Raw genomic sequence first — 16,408 nt, 5'->3', positions numbered from 1 at the left:
GCATGACACAATACTGACAATGACATGCTGATGCTAAGCTAATCATCATCTTGTGTGTTAGCGTGCTAACATTTGCTAACTGGTATGAATTAAAATTGCTCATTAAAGTTAGCTTTGCAGGTCTGAAATTTTGACTTAATTGTAAAACTAAACGGGGTATCACCAAACCAATTCATCTTAAAGGGAACATGAATGCCTGTACCTAAATTATTTATAAATATGTAATAATATATTACATTTATATAGAGGATCAAAGTCTGAAGGATTCATACCATCAAGATCATACATTTCTGTACAAAATTTCATGGCAATCCATCCACTAGTTAGTGAAATATTTCAGTCTGGACCAAAGCAGTGAACTGACTGACATTACCATCCATTCCACTAGCATGCCACTAGCATAGCAAATAAAAACAAAAGATGGTCAACACCACGTGATACACGAAATAATGGCACTCCTTTACCTTGGTTCCAATGGACAGACTGTGAGAGATTCACTTAGAAACACTAGTCATTCAAAAGACAATTTACTTGAGATCGGCTGACATAGATTTCAGCCATGACCCATACATCAGCAGGACATGTTTTCCGATAACAATATTGAATTCTCACTGACTTGATAAGAGATGAGGCCTCGCCTTTCACTTGACTCTGGCTCTGTAGAAGCTCACACCCAGATGCTATCAAATATGGCCGGCAAAGTAGTATAAATAAAATTTACACAGGACTGTGTTTGGGTTTCCTAATTACTAAGTGCATGTGTGCATGTGTGCGTATGTGCGTGTGCTTGTGTGCACGTGCGGGCACAGTCGCAGTCACATACACACATCCCCCAGTAGGCCTTATGGCTGCTTGGAGGTTTGCTAAATAGGATGCTATCATAAAACAGCCTTGTAAAAAGCTCATCTGGTGCACACCATCTGTAAACAAAGATATGAAGAAGTTCATGGAGCCTGTGAAACCTGACACCTCTAAATATTACCACACCGACGTAATGCCAGCTCCGCAGCAAAGGCCAAATTAACATGAAAAAACACACATTAGTGCTGCTTTTTTCATAAAGACCATGTTTTACTTGTTCTGATCCTTGACAGTAATTGCTCCACAGTACAAGTGTGATTAATTACAGGTTGCAGCAATAAATATGTTTATTTAGAGCACATCTGAACATCTTCAGAGATTACAGAAATTAAGAAATCATTCACTTAATAGCTGTTAATATTTAAGCACAGTTTTGTACATCAGTTTATTACTGTTATGCGTGTTTGTTAAGGTGGTTGTACAAAACAAGTGATCACCCATTTAAAGAGAGAAAAACTACTTTCTCTACTTAGCTATTGTTTCTATATACAGTTCTAATCTATTATTTATGATGTATGAATATTAACAATACAATATATTTTACTTATGCAGTCTGGCTGTTGTTTTGACCCTTGCACTTCATTTTTCTGGCTATACGTACACTTGAACACACAATGCAAAGTGAATTAATACTGTGTCATTGCTGCTCTAAATTTGTGTAAAAACACCAGCTACATGTCAAAAAAGAATAAATATAAAATACAGTTAAATATTATCTATAAACCTTATCACAGAGACAATGTACCGTGTCTCTAGCTCTCGGTATAAATGCAGTTTAGCCTGTTGTAAGTCTTCTTTATCATTACACAGTACAGTGAATCCTCTGCCTACCACATTTAAATCCCATGAGTTTTCACCCTTAGGGAATTCCTTCACAAGTACTGAAAAACAAAAAAAAAAAAGAAAAAGAAAGAAACTCTCCAAAAAATGAGGAGAAAGCTGGGTCCACATTAATCTCTCAGGGCTCATACAAAGACTGCAATATTTAAAAAGAAAGCTATTCAGCTGCAGAGGAGACAGGGCTGTGGAATGAAAGACATGTGGCTCCAAGAACACAACTGATTGAATGTCCTGACTGAGATGGATGAAATGTATCTGCAGCTTTCTTACATGATTTAGCGCTGTGAATGAGCGGGGCCTTCTCACCCTGTCCTGATGCCGTCCCCTCAGATTACGCAGGATGGAAGATACAACGTTCATCCAGGACAGATTAGGACTTGTTCGCTCATTCTGATTAACAAACAGAACAGAGCGTTGACTCTCAAGAAATGGCCAAGTTGAGAACAATGGAGGGAAAAGGAACATAGATCACTGTTTGTAATCACTACAGTTTCATTACAAATGCAGTGTCCGTGTTGAAATTTAGAATTTATATATCTCTTTTTCCATATGGACTTTTGTTGAGTCGTAACTAAGAGCTATTTTCATACTCGATTCATCTGGAAAATGGGGAAATTACAGATCACAGTATCCCAGAGCTGAATCTTAAGTCTTAAAGGTCCCAAATTGTATAAAGTGAGATTTGTATTTTGTGATCATAAAGCAGGTCTAGGTTCTATATTAATAGTGTGAAAGTATCAAAGCGCTCAGTCCACAGAGAAATGCACACAGCCTGTATTCAGAAACTGAGCCTTAAAAACGAGCCGTCAGGACTTATGTAACTTTGTGATGTCACAAGAAAGCAGTCACTCGCCAGGAAAAGTTTAAAATATGGGAGCATTAAAAGTCTTTGATGACAAATATCTTCACTCATGCAACAGTTGTCACAGAGTTTGAGCAAACTGCATCCGCTAAACAGAGAGAATGAGAGACTTTTTCCTTATAGAAATGGAATGGCTAACATGCTAGCAAACAGTTTACTATTTACACAGTTCATACATGGTATATGTTTGCATTTGTTCTCGGACACCGATGTTCACTCTCATTTTGCTCTGTTTTGGTTTCCATCAACACAAACATCTGGCTCTTTAGCTGCTAATGGTTTCATTATTTTCACTAGCTTGTTGCTAACTGTGCCTGTCTGCTGTTTGGTGCTAGGCCGGTAGTGTACAGTGGGTTTATCGTTACTGCTGGAGAATATGCTGTTAAGAGCGGTGAGAGTGAACAGAAAAACTGTTAAGTTGCAGGTGTAAAACCAAAACAATGAACTAAAAGAAATCCAAATGAGCTGAGGGGGGACTGCAACGTTAGCTGATAACTTCCTGTGGGTTCGTCACTATGAGTAAAACCTTTCATACTACATGTAGTAACGTCATACATTAGTGATATAAAGATTTTGATTGGTGTAGCTTTAACATAATTTTGTCACACTGACCACAGAGATATGCCAGTACTATATGAGAAATGTTATTTCTGACTCAGCTGTGTCAGTGTCATCCATGCTTCCTCTCATTTCTGTGGCTATTTTTCAGATACAGGAAGATGATCCCACCTACAAACATTTGGAATCAAGCCACATGACACTGCAGGGGCCTTTGCAGCGTAAACCTGCAGGAACAGATGACATACGGTAGTTGGGAAAAGTTGAATACCTTGAAGTACCACTCAGCCATATAGCGGACGAGGAGAACCCAATGAGCTGCAGGGCTGATTGCTGACTACATTAAGCCTCTTAGGCAGAACGTTGATGAATCCACTCGCTGAAATGTGAAGGTAATAGTCTTGACATAGCAAAGACATAACTCACCGACTGTACCTGCAGAGTCCCGCAAATGACAGCAATCCCAAGCAGGAGCTGGTCCAATATGAAAGGGGACTTGCTTTTATTACCATCATCATTACTGTATATCATTTCTGAATGTACAGCCATTTGGTTTCATTTAAATGTAAATCTGGGCACTGAACTGCGCACGTTGTCACCCACGGCAGCCTGACTATGATGATTCATTCTGGGATCGGCAGGGAAAATATAAGAGCCCCTTTACTTTCTCTGAGGGAAAATAACAGATTTGACCTTTGTCTGTTTTCATGAAAGCCCTGTACACAGAGAGAAAGAGAAAAAAACCTTGAGATTTTTATTTTTTTTCTGGAAAACAAGTAGCTGCAGTTAGGGTGCATCCTTTGTACTCAGGTGATTTTTTTTTTTTTTTTTTTTTTTACTTCTGCCCAACCTGAACAAGAACAAAGAGGTACAATCTACAGCATAAGGTCATGGGTGAACTAAACCCAGCGAAGAACTGATGAGTGCACGTGTCAAATGAGCTTTCACCATCAGAAAATGGAGAGACACAGCATCAGACGCCATGTGGCGACGGTTTCTTTCAGACTTGACATAATTGTGCATCTGTGAGGCTTGAAGATGCCGTTTGCTGCTAATGTTTATCAAATGAGGTGACCACCGGGGGTCCGGGCGTGTGTGCACTCTTGACTCTACCCAGCAAGACAAACAAGCTCCATACTCTAATCTCATAACACGTCCTTCTAAGGATACATAGCATTAGGAATATGTAAATTGAATTACTGGTAAATGAACTAGGTGACTTCAACAATCCTCAGTCAAACATCAGATAATCCCCTTCCCCATTATTTTTCTTGCTCTACACACAGCCTCTCTCTTGCTAAATCACACATCACATAAATTAATCATCAAGTCCCAAATAAACACGCCTGCATGTCAAATGAAATCAACAAGAGCGTTATCAGAAGCCAGTTTATACGGGATATTACACACAGTCAGTGTACTCAGATGGCCTTTTTGCATCTTTAAGCAGGATATCTTTAAATGTCATTAGGAGATAAATACATGGTGATAGCAAACCTGATCAATAAGGGAAGTTACGTCTAACACTGCTGCTCAGGAAGCTGCATCATGTGTTTCATGTCCAGTGCTGTGCGACACAGCTGAAAAGGCCTTTTAAAAGTTTCCCCTTGGGCCACACCATGCTTACACCGAGCCGTGTTGCACTGGAGGAGCCCTCCTGCGTGACCCCCCCCCCCTCGCCTGACTCTCAGCCAACAGGGCCTGCGAACCCCACCATTGATCCTTAAGAGCTTAAACCTTGCTGAGTGCAAGCTGGCGCTGTCAGGTCCCGCTGCGGCCTGACCGCTGAATTCTGCTGCTGTTTGGTTCATGGAGTCAGCCTTGTGGGGAAATGTCCATGCGACACCTGTCGTTACATTTATGGCCTCTGAGACTGATGTGACGTGCAAAGTAATGCCAACACGGAAGGGCGTCCGAGCCGCGTATGAAAAGCTGGCAACAGCAGAAAATCTCACTGATTCCTGCGGACGCCGGATTCGTGTATTAAGTGACATTTTTATGTATCTGCATTAAGCGGTAAAAGGATTAAGTGATTAGTCGTTTGGCAGAAAACTAATCAGAGAAAATTAATCAGTAACTGTTTTGATTGTCAATTGATCATTTCAATCGATTCTTAAGCAGAAATACAACATATTCTCTGATTTCTGATGTCTGATAACAAACTGAATATCTTTGGACGTTGGATTGATGGTCAGATAGAAACAAGGATTATGAAGGTGCCATTTTGATAAAATGCAAACTTTAAATGAAACCTAAATTCTAACCAGCAGCCAGTGAACATCCACTCCACCCAGACAATGTCAGATCCACAGTTTTTAGATCTTTTGCTGACATAAAAATGGTTGATTATGACTCCTTTGATATGGAGCATCATAGACCAACTGGTTTGGGAAACAAAAGAAAGGGGTGGTTTACTGATGTCACCTTCCAGGGCCTCTGGGCATTGAGGCCCCTCAGTTTCAAACTCTGCCAAAGCGTATCATTTATTCTTCTGAACAGATTTAACATAGAAATCTGTTAACTAAAGCATATTTGCACTGCCGCTTGTTTGATCAGCCTTTTTATCTACAGTCTAAATCGCTGGTTTCCACCCTTGTGATCCCCCAAGGGGTCACAAGACAAATGTGAGGGGTCGCAAGATGATTCAGGAAAGAGGACAAGGCATAATAAGACTTTTCTTCATTTTTGATCTACTTGAAAAAGTCTGGATAATTTAGCCAACACATAACCCGCATGATGTCATCAGGCTTAAGAGTTCAGAGAGAGGAAGTCTGCATTACAAACTACAGGTGTGGTGTTTTCTAAGATGTAGCATTTTATCAGGTGAGGAGGGTCTAATGAAAGTTGCATTGTGGGAATTGTAGGATCCAGTGTTTCTGGATCTTAATTCATACTAGGGACTAAAAGTCAGGATATCTCAGCCCTGTGATGCCGAGATTTTGACCTTGTCAGGCCTCAACGTTATGGACGCACAATACTAAATTATTGGAGTGCCCCTTTAACTTCTCACAGGCATGTGCAACCTGTGATGACGGAGGTTGCAAGAAGACAAAGCTTCATTTTGAGCATGTTGTAATTATGCATTTAGTTATTTTTGATTATTATACTGGGGATGACTTCTGTATCGATTTTGAACGAGCAAGCTGTTCTGAAAATGTTCATATTTGTACGACATGACATGGCTCCATTTTCCCTGTCGTGAAAATGAACTCAAAACAAAACTTCACTGACGCGGTCTCCATGTTAAACTCTCAAAAACCTCAAAACTCTGGTGTTTAGCTTAGTATTTCCTCACAGTACATGAAGAAACATAACACAGACACCATCCAACAGAAACCAGCAGGTAAAATAATAAGCTGAAAGAGCTGCAGTGTTATTGTGCTCAGTCTAACAGGGGGACTTTGCACACACATGTCCAGTGACTGTGGTCGGCTCATGATGCTGTGACCTCAATCTATTACCGCACTCAGTTCAGCTCCACGGGCCACCATACAGTGAGTTTAGATTGTGTGGCTCCAAAGAGGAAGGGGGGGGGGGGAGAAGACACATTCTAATACCATTACTGCACACATTCACCTATCACCTACATTAAGAGGAATCAGAGAAATCTGCCCTGTGCTGCGGCCGCTCACATACTGAGGACTTGTTGGAAAGTGATGAAGAATTTTTCTTTCAAGTCACAAGATCATCACAGACACAATCAGACGACTGGAGGCAAAGATGTTGTGTGCTTGGGGTTGTAACATTAGAGTCAAACAGTTGACTTTCAGTGCAGCAGTTTCAACTCACAGAAACCTCGGCTACATTTCTGGTTATTTTTACTTGATGTTTTCTTTCTGTTGAAAAGACGCAACTACAACATCAAATTGAGGCATGTGCCCACTCCTCTGGCTCCCCACCTGCACCGCTTCCCCCACCCAGTTGCAAAATTCAACCAACAAAATATGTGTAAAAAATCTTTTAATAAACCACGTTGGTAGGTGGCATTAAACAAATGACGAAAAAATTCCTCAAAAGAGCGAGTCACCCCGCTGCAATCCAGCCCTCCTGCCCTATCAAAAAAAAAAAATCGTTTTAGGTGCGTCAGTGGCTGAATGTTTTTTCTTATATTTGTGCTTGAATTCAACATTAACCACAGTCAAGCCGCAACCCCTTATTCCCCCCTGCCACTGTTTCCAGTTCATGGTATCAGGGAGTGTAACGCTTTAAAATGAAGACAAACGTCCACAGAATCAGTCCTGAAAGTCCCAGGGAAAAAAACGCGGTGACATGCCTGTTGCACAGGCGTGCCTGCATGTGTTCAAGCCTCCTCCTTGGATGCAGCGCGGGCATGATGATGGATTCATTAAAGACTGAGAGAACTGAGTGAAAAGGGGACAATTAAGATCGATTTTTTTTTAAAGGGGGGATATGAAAAAGATAAACAGTGTGAGAACTTGGCGGTATAAGCTGTGGCTTGATGAATCAATATCAGCGGCTCTGCTTGCGCATTGGGAGAGAGAGAGAGAAAGCTCGAACAGTGACAATAAGTCTTAGGATGAATGAAAAGACCCCGGTCGAAAATCGAATGTGTATAGATATATATTTGCAAACATTTAAAAAAAAAAAATATTAGGAAAACAAAACATGATGTAAATGTCACCAAGCGGTGCGTAACCACGAGGATGGCACAAGAAGACCGCTTCTTCTTCTTCTTCTTCTTTTTTTTAACAAGCCGGGTAAAAGCGTTTAAAAACCAATGACACCCGAAGTAGAGATGCATGCATACGGACAGCTCTTACCTTTGGAGATCACGGATGCTGTACAATAAACAAGAATCAGGAGGCCCGTCATGGAGAGGTAACGTCCTTTTGTCAGCGCACCCATACCGACGCGTAGCTTTCCACGGATACGCTATAGTGCTGACGGTGCTTCGGAGCTCCGCTGCCTCCTCTCGCCTCCTCCGAGCTGGACGAGCCCCGGCAGCACAAGTTCCTCCGGAAAGCCAGGGACGGGGACAGTTTTGCGCTTTGGTAAGAGGAGGAGAAGAAGAAGAAGAAGAAGAATGAGTAGTAGTGGCGGGCTCTCGGGTTGGACTGTTGGTTGGAAGAGAAGAAGCATCTTCACTTCACTTTTGCTGTGAGTGTGTGCGCAGCGGGGGAGACGTGCGCTCCGAGTTTACCCCCTTTCCCAGGCATCACCATCCCGGAGCCTGCCTCGTGCTAACCAATGGCAGAGAGAGGAAGGCGGAGAGGAGGAGACCGAGGGGTAGGCTGCATGTAGGCCTAATCACTCAATATTTCTTCTTGTTGTAAGGCAGCAGCCAGAAGTCTACACGCGGTATGATGGTAGTTAATACTGTTTGGCTTTCAAATATTTTTTTATTCTCATTTTTAAACCTGGTGATAAATTTCAAGGGACAGTGTAGCAGTGACTGATGTCCGAGATGTTTCCTCCTCTGTCACACAGAGCAGAGAGGAGACTGACCCTCTGTGCCAGGTGCTACACTTCTAATGTTTCTTGGGAAATCTTCTTCTGTGATAATAAAAAATGACAAAATCTTTATTTGGGGCATAGAATGGAATCAGAATTTTCTCTCTGCCACAGAAATCTGTAAAAACGTGACCATGTGAATAAGGAAAGGTAAATGAGAGAATGTGTGAGGATTGTAAGGCCTGAGAGTATAGTCTACATACAGGGGTGGAGCAGCGATTTTAAAAGTTCTAAGGGTGGGACATGAGCACCACAACCCCCCTGCCTTCAGCCCCCAATCCAGTCTCCACAACATGCCAAATCAAAATCAGTCTTATGCATTTCTACATATCCTTCATCCCCGTATCCAAATAATGTTGAGTTCAAAATGTACACCAGGCCACGCAGCACGCCCTTCACTCCAGGATACGATATTAACAAGTATCCACACACACACTAGTATTAACCGGTGACTTTAGACTTCTCAGTGTCTGTCAAGAAACACACAGACTTTAATTATCTTTTATTTCATCTATGAGACACGGGATGAAAACCGAGCTGTTTACTCTTCCCTGGGCTGGTGGGTTGGTCAAATGGAAGTGATTTGATTGGCTGGATGGCCGTTCAGTCAATCTAATCTAATCTTTTTTAGTGACCACGTTATTAGGTAAACCATCTATTGGAATTCAATACAGCAGCTCTGCCAATGAATTGTTTAGTTTTTGTTGACATTGTTGGAAATGAATAAATTCAATGATAGGTTTATTTTTCTAAGGTCATAGTAAAAGGTGATGTTGTACATTATATCGAGAGGTGTTTTGAATATTTCGTCCTTATTTACATATAAATGAAGGGAGCAGAATATTATCTCTAAGCATCTCTGTGTTTGATGCAGTCCAGTCATCGTTACCTATGACCCCCAAAGCTAAATTCATATACTTGAACACCTCTATGACAGTGAACAGTCAACTACAGGCATCGTTAAAAGTATTAGTAGTTATGACCGAGCAGTTGTATTGGATTGCATTAGATTGTACAACTGTTGTCAGGTTTTAGGGAAAAACTGAACTCAAATGCAGCCAACACAAGAAGGAGGTTGGTGGAAAAAAGCTCTTTTAATAAAGAAAAGTAACAGAACTCAAAATAAAAGCAAAATTCTGTAACAAAACTGAAACACTATGGAGACTGATCGGGAGAAAAGCAGGAAGAAAACAAGAGCACAAAAACAAAAAATCCAAATGCTGGCAACAAAGGAGCATGAGACAGGGGAAACTTCACAAATGCAAACTACAGTCGGGGAGACCAGGGATGGTTGTAACGTTTTTGACATGTCTGTCTGTATCTTGGAGCTCTTTACAAGCCGGCGCGTTTAAAATGTAATAACTAGTTACATGTGCATTTAAATGGTGTAGGTGTTATCTCTGCAACACAAACGAAAAAATGGAAATGTCACATTTCACCCCATAGTCTGGATTAGTTGTAACATACACTGGGGTGAAATGTGACATCATGACATGACATGACATTTTTATTAAACACTTAAATTACTAACACAATTGGTGTGTGTGTGTGTGCCAAGTATGTTAGTTACTGTCAGTCACAGTAGTGAAAAGACATTAGAAAATAATAATAAAACTGAACAAAATGTGCAAATGTTCACCAGCTTCAACAAATGAACTTTTCTTTTTGTGTGTGTGTGTGTGTGTGTGTGTGTGTGTGTGTGTAAAAATGTGAATGTATTTCCTAACCAGTTGTATTTTTGGTTGCTGTTATCATTTAATGTTGCAAATCTCTTGCCAGTAAATATTTCCAACAGGAGCTGGACTTGCCCTGCTGAAATGTCCTATCGTCAGAACGCCCCCAAACTCCTGGGCAGCCAAGCATGAACCCTCTGTTAACATATACAACTTACCACACCGTATATCTGACATTATTTCCATTATTGTAATGATATACCATTCATTAAATATGTAAACATGTTTCTGTAATCTTCCTTTCCCTCTCCTCCTTTAATCTCTTCTTTGTCGGAGCTGAGGATTCAGTGTCATACTAATGGACACTTCAGGTGGAGGACAAACGACTGCAGTGAAGGTCGTGCTGCTGAAGGACGCCATGTGTAGCCACTACAGCAACTTGCTATTTGCAGTGTGCAGTGTAGGTCTGTGGACGTGACCAGAACCATCTTAGTCTTCTTTTCATGACTTGTACTGCTCATTGTTTATCTGCCATCTGTAAAGTGTGTGAATTATTACAATACAGAGAGAGAGAGGTAACACATTATGGCACATTTCTCATGTGTGGCAAAGTTGCAGGTAAAATATATGTGCTAAGATGCATAGCTTAGTGTGTATCAACCATAATGTCCTTATTTCATATATATATATATATATATATATATAAAAGGCTGAAGACCTGTCATTCGGCTTTTACCGGTACATTATCCATGATGAAAAAACAAACTATACAGGTTCATAGATTATTCATAGAAACATGTTTTTCATGTATAAACCTTTTATCCGAGTTTGGGTATTTTTCTAAGAATAACTGCAAATCTGCAAATCAACACTTTCAAAAAAGCCACCACTTTATTTCTTCCTCATAATCTTTGCTAATCTGTCAGAACATGTCAGCAACTCTGCTGCTGATGTGTGGAATATCACTGGCGAGCTTCCCTTCCATCAAGCGAAGCTCAGGGTGTTGCGTCAGGAAGTTCTTGACCTGATTCTCTGTGGCACATATTCTGCATTCAATTATGTTTGCACTCTCATCTGACAGAGATGTGATGCTCTGTATCAGTGACCAGCAGAAAGCTGTATGGGATGGCTTTCAATTTCAATTTATAGATGTGAAGAAAATTAGATGCTGAGGCGAGTGACCTCCGCTGTTTCTGAATGCTCAAATTGTTTCTATGACAATAAGCATTTCTTGATTTATTCATCAGTGACAGCTGTCATGCTTACCTGCGCAGGTCATTGATTGGTAGTTTGGCAGAAAGCCAAACCTTTACTGTTTAATATTCTTAAAGGACCAGTGTGTAGGATTTAGTTACAGTTCATCTAGTGATGAGGTTGCAGATTGCAACCAACTGAAAAACCCCCGTCTCACCCCTCCACTTCCAAGCGTGTAGTTCAGGGGTCGGCAAGCCAATTCTTTTCTAATACATTAGACAGTTGACCAGAATGACCCATTTAAGAAATTCATTGATATAAATGCAACATGGAATCTTTTTTGTTACTGTTCACATGTGGCGCTGTGGCCCACAGTCACATATCATTCGTTTGTCTGACTTACTGAACTGGTGTTCGTATCACACATCATATGTCCACTATTTCAGGGGTCCGCCAACCAAGCAACAGAACCTTTGGCACTTCCTGTCTGAACTTCAAAATTAAAAGCTCACAATAGAATAGAATAGAATATATATAATATAATATATATAATAGAAATATAGCAATGCTGCAAAAAAAACTTTCTCATACTTTTATTTCATATGAAAAATCGCTAAAGAGGTGATTCTGTTGGCAACTGTTGCTGCCATGACGGAGATCTATTTTAGCTGCAGTCGCTGTGCACTGACTACAGTGCAGCCCACAGCCTAACCCAACATGGATTAAAGTGTAATAAGCATTCTTCAGGAGAGGGTAGATTCTGTGTTTGGACATTATAGCTCGACTAAAAATGGGACTGTCAGGGCCCGTGAGCCGCCAGTTGCCGACCACTGGTGTAGGAGAAGCTATGGTGGCCATCAGGTAAGGTAAAAACAGAAAAGGCCTTCTCTATAAACAGTGTTTGCTTTTTCTGTTCCAGGCTACTGTAGAAACAAATGGCAGTCCTATATCCTACACACGGGTTCTTTAAAGAATGAATCTTCAAAGTTCCTTTTGCTGAAGTGCCTACAAATTACCTTATTGCCACACTATGAAAACGTCTTTATGAATGAGCATGAATGCAATTTTACCTTCATACTAGTGACATCCTTGAATGAACAGTCAGCCGAAAGAAAGAAAAGAAATGAATCATAGATTTAGACGGAAGTCATTGAGGCTGAAGGCCTACATGTAGCCTTGGATTCTTCTTTGGGCTGAATGTATCTGCCATCATCAGGGGCGCCCTTAATGTTTTTGTTCTCAATCAAAAGATGCTACTACAGTGCTGAAGTTCTTGAACTTCTTATTGACATCAATGGAAATGTAGCATTGCTGTTTTTCATCATTGGGTACTTACTGTTCAAGCAATTCATGGTTTGCCAAAGCTATGCATGACACTCTAAATTTGAGTGTCTTTTGAGCCTTTACAAACCAAACAACTCAAGCCAAACAGTGAAAAATGGATTATGTTTATTTCCAAGATATTTTCAAACCCCCAAAACCTGGACTGTTAAGTGTACCGCACATTCATGCACCCACGTATGTGCTAAGGCATTTTCATTAGCATGGAGGACAATTATTTCAGTGTTTAGCACACCTTCGGAGTGCACCTTTCAACACCATGGATGCAGTGAACGCAGCATTTTCGCTGTTTTGTACCTTACGAATGAAGAGGTAAGCCTCCCGGAGCTCTTTAGAAAAGACAGATTGTCTCTTTGGAAATACAACTCACTGCTAGCATACTGACAGGCTCTATCAGAAAGTTCTGCTCTGTTATCTGTTCTGGGTAAAAGACATTTACAAGCACAAACCGAGAACATCAAATAACCATCTCGGCCTTAGCTGACCACTTTCATGCTCTGGAACTGGGCACTTGTGACAGGTCTACAATGGATGTGAAAGGTGCACTTAAGGACAAAACTTGAAATGATTCACCTCTTGTAGCATTTTATTTAAAATGATTGGGAGAGCAATCAGTGTAAGTACCTCCAGCCATGCAGATAAAACAAAGTGGGCAGGCCTTTGTTTTCATGGACGAGGAGGGCTGAAAGAACGGTACACAACTAAAGCTCAACGATACTTGACTGGAGAGCAGCAGTGGGATTATTGTGCAGATTAGTTTTATTTCCAGTGTAGGTACAGTGCTGAAGGGCCAACGCGTCCCATACAAATGGGAATATAGACTAATTTGCAATAAAAAAAAAAATCACAAAATCTTTATTGGCATTTTGCACATATGTATGTTCACAATATGGTTCCTGGAAACTAAAGTGATCAAAGATTTTATGGTTGTTTTCAATCAGAGTACTTGCATTACGTTTGCTTCCCAAACCTTGATCAAGTGTTTTAGTAACTTGACTGTAATGTGGGATGTGACACATCAACCATGTCTTTAATGTCAAAGTCGAGTTCTCTGTGCAGCCGAATCTGTCTGACTGTCCTGTGGTGTAAGAACATCAAGAATGGCAGCAATTACATTTCCTCCAAACTGCATTTTGGCAGTGTGAGCGAGGGTAGACAGGGTAGGTGAGGCAGAGCTTCCCTAAAGGCAACGATATCTCATCGGTTAACTTAAAGAATACAGCTGGTGATATTCTATTCTGTATTCTATATACACAGAGACCAATGAAAAGACCGAAAGCAGCACCGAATTGATCCTACAATGAAATATTGTGTGTGTACCCTGAAGCCTGATATAGCCTATTCCTCTGCGCCATTGAGCTCCATTGTTGTCCAGAAACTGTTAAAAACATATCAATGAACCGTATTGTCACACTGGGAGACATGTTCCTTCAATGCCATGAACACACAGACTATAATTTGAGTGTATTCCACATACATTGCCCTCCTGCTGCCACCAGTGTAAAAAAAAAAAAAAATCACTAGCTGAAAACAATTTCCAACAAATGATCAGTTTACCGCAATTTCAAAAACTAAAACCAGTTTTCCAGAGGAAAAGTTAAAGTCCAATGCTGTGTCTCAATTTGCATACTCCCATACTCACAATAGCTAATTTGAGTGCATGAGTGCATTCACATAGACAAGTATGGCAACAGGCATAGCACTATCAGTATCCGGATGGAGTGTAAAACGATGGACACTTCTCACCCTCAACGGTCGCCATCTTAGCTGCATGGTGGAAGGAGGGAGGGGCCGCCAACGTATTTTCAAGGTTCCGGAAACAGCAACCAAGGAGGGAAGACGTGTCATTGGCCCCCGGTGGCGGCTACATTTTTCAGGATGCCTGACACAGCGAGCGCACAGAGGAAAGTGAAACGTTGGATTTAAGTTTAGCGATCAAAGAAGCCGGCAGGCTGGGAGACATTCGTGGTCACATGTTGCGATCGTTATTTCTGGGAGTGCGCAACAGCAGTCTTTGATTTGGGACAACACTGTCCCGCTGTAAGTCACACACTACATCAGTGAGTATAGTATGTACACAATGTAGTACATGTTAGTGTAATGACCGAAGTATCCGATTTGAGACACAGCACATATTTACGGTGGCCCTGAGGGCTCAACGCACTCCATCGAGAAAACACATGCAAATATATAAAACTCAAAACAAATTCAGAAAACATCTACATCAATATGACAAGTCATGCGCTGCAAATACTCACAACACAGTGAAAGTGTTTCCAGGGGACACTAAAAAGTGATGAACCATGCCTTTATGGTACACGCTCTACCTGGTGAGCACTGGTGTGTCCGCTGGAAACAATCCACCCAGCTCTGATCATGACAAAAAACAAAAAATCAATGATAAACAAAGGGAACTTACTGTACTGGTCTAAATATGTAGGTTACGCCTTGGAGTCTGAATACCTCCTGAATGGGACAGTGATACTAAAACGTTCCATCAAGACACACAATAGAATAAATATTGACCAGCTTTCACACGTAGCTGTGGTGGCTGACGCTCGTCTGTTTCACCAGGTTGAATGTCACTTAAAAAACACTGAAAATAAGATGCTGGCCCATGGTGATTTAAAGCAGTGGATGGGATTATTTCTGGCTCCAAAGACCTTTTGCTTCTGTGCAGACTATCAGAAGTAAAATAAGTTACAATAATAAAAATAAAATTACACAACCCAGGCAGAACTAAATGTTAATAATATATTTACAACTTTTTTTTTTTTTTTTTCATACTAATATTGAATGTTTATCTGAATCCCCTGTCCGTAGACCACGCTACAGTGACGCCTGCAGAGGCTGGGGATCCCTGAACTACAAAACAATAAAAAAAATATTAGACTACAATAAAATATAATTATACAACCAATATCAGGATTCCCACCTGGTGAACTGCTGCTGGCATTATTAAAAAAAAAACAAACAAACAAAAAAAAAAAACATTCACGTAATCTGCAATATGAAACAGAAACAATATGGCTAAATTTAATTTGCCTGATAATTGATACACTGTTGGTAAAGTGCAAGCTGATTCCCTGGGTGTATATAGAGTCAGTGCTGTGTTGCTGGAGCAGCCTGTGGAGAGCGAGGACATGCGGCACCATATTATGGAGCAAATCCAGGAAGAGGCTCAAATATCCGACCTTCAGCGGCTAAAATTCCCCAGCTAATCTCCTAGCAGTCTGATCGAACTCATGTGACTCCCTGATGTTTGCAAAACACCGGAGCAGGTTATCATCATGCTCACACGTAGTGTCGCTCACAACAACACTGTGAGGTTCACATCTTATTGCACTTGGACTGGTGTTGCTGTGCCAACACTAAAGCAAGACACATGATTCATTCAGCTGATATTGCTTATTTACATCCAAGGTAGGTGCTGGGGGAAAATCACACAAATCTAAAGCTAAGTCTGCATTTTAACCCTTTACTCACAGAGGAAAAAAGATCTGAGGTTAACTTTACACATACATATTAGATCTCCTCACAGAACTGTGTGCAGTTGACACGAGTGGAACAGCTTACTAACGTTTATCATTGTTTTATTTATTATTAT

The sequence above is a fragment of the Seriola lalandi genome, unplaced genomic scaffold, assembly GCF_002814215.2.
Source record: "Seriola lalandi dorsalis isolate HSWRI2012SDOR001 ecotype SW California unplaced genomic scaffold, Sedor1 jcf7180002054883, whole genome shotgun sequence".
Taxonomy (NCBI): Eukaryota; Metazoa; Chordata; class Actinopteri; order Carangiformes; family Carangidae; genus Seriola; species Seriola lalandi.
The sequence above is the reverse complement of the archived record's forward strand: the minus strand, read 5'-3'. Positions refer to the sequence as shown.